Raw genomic sequence first — 1710 nt, 5'->3', positions numbered from 1 at the left:
TTTTATACGATGAATCTAATTTCATAATCAAAACTACACTTTTTCTACCTCGATATATTTTTGTCTGTTGCACTTTTTTTCAGCGGACCTATTCTTATGCTGATTTCACTGCACATTTTCTTCTTCGGCTGAATGTTTCTTTTTTTTTATTACTCTGAGACAGAAAATACTGGTCCAATTATATATACAGCTGTACCACGTCGACTTATTCTATCCTCGTTCTCTATCTGGTGTATTATTTTGGTAATACGTAGTGTTCACATGCTTCATCCCTTCTAATTTAACTTTGTATATAGAATTTGTTGGAGTAATTTACTTATGGTGTCATAATAACACCTCTCCTACCTCCTCGTGTTATTGTTTGTATTGTATATTTAAAAGGAATAAATATGCAAGGTGTTCTCATTCCACTATTTTCATTTTCACAGCGATTTTTTTACCGGAAGAATATATCCATTTTAAATTCATTCCACTCTCTCTATATAATTGAAAAAAAAGAGGAATGCAAAAGAAAGGCTAAAAGCTAAAGGAAAAGAAAAGGAGAGGGGTGCAAAACGAAAGAAAAAAAATAGAAAACATAACGGAAGGCCGAAAGATATATGAAAAGAAAAGAGTCATCAGGACCGCAAAGTGAAAAGTGAAGAGAAATTATATAAAAAGACGGATGCCAACAGCATCTGGTGCTCCCAGGCGGTCACCCATCCAAGTACTATCCAGACCCAACGTCGCTTAACTTCGCTGATCGGACGAGAATCGGTGTGTAGTGTAGTGAAGGTTTCTTAAGTTGGTCCTGATCTTTGAGCCAGGTGACACAGGTAAACGCCAGCGCTTGGACCGGGTGAAGTAGTGAAGCTTTGTTAAGTTGCTCCTTATGTTTGAGCCAAGTAACACAGGTAAACACATGCCAGCGCTGGGACCCCGGTGAGGTAAAAATAAATAAATTAATTAATTAATAAATAAATAAATAAAGTTACGTAACCAGCGTCAAAATCTCCAAAAACGAAAGGCTCAGCTAAATGGAAAGAAAAAAAAAACGGGACGGAAAACGAAATGCTTAAGGAAAAGAAATGGTGCAAAACGAAAGTCCAAAAGCTAAATGAAACGAAAACAGGGATGCAAAGCGAAAGGCTAAGACCTAGATGAAAAGAAAAGAGGAATGCAAAAGAAAGGCTAAAAGCTAAAGGAAAAGAAAGGAGGTGGGGGGCAAAATGAAGGGCTAAAATTTAATGGGAAAGAAAAAAATAGAAAACATAACGAAAGGCCGAAAGCTATATGAAAAGAAAAGAGTCACCAGGACCGCAAAGTGAAAAGTTAAGAGAAATTAAATAAAAAGACGGATGCCAACAGCATCTGGTGTTCCCAGGCGGTCACCCATCCAAGTACTATCCAGACCCAACGTCGCTTAACTTCGCTGATCGGACGAGAAGCGGTGCTTTCAACGTGGTGTGGCCGTTGACGAGAAAGGTGAACTGGCTTTCATCTTTGAGGCAGGTAACACAGGTAATCACATGCCAGCGCTTGGACCGGGCGAAGTAGTGAAGGTTTCTTAAGTTGGTCCTGATCTTTGAGCCAGGTGACACAGGTAAACGCCAGCGCTTGGACCGGGTGAAGTAGTGAAGCTTTGTTGTTGCCTTATGTTTGAGCCAAGTAACACAGGTAAACACATGCCAGCGCTGGGACCCCAGAAGTAAATAAAAAAATTAATTAATA

At 39.2% G+C, this 1710-nt stretch overlaps 1 non-coding gene across 1 annotated transcript; it reads right to left on the bottom strand.

The window, feature by feature from the left end:
* Positions 1–1338: 1338 nt before the first annotated feature.
* On the bottom strand, positions 1339–1457 carry LOC126997670 (5S ribosomal RNA). Its single transcript, XR_007752256.1, has one exon. It is a non-coding gene; the product is annotated as a 5S ribosomal RNA (ribosomal RNA).
* Positions 1458–1710: the final 253 nt, after the last annotated feature.

The sequence above is a fragment of the Eriocheir sinensis genome, chromosome 1, assembly GCF_024679095.1.
Source record: "Eriocheir sinensis breed Jianghai 21 chromosome 1, ASM2467909v1, whole genome shotgun sequence".
Taxonomy (NCBI): Eukaryota; Metazoa; Arthropoda; class Malacostraca; order Decapoda; family Varunidae; genus Eriocheir; species Eriocheir sinensis.
Note: the sequence above shows the minus strand (reverse complement) of the source record. Positions and strands in the feature narration are given on the sequence as shown.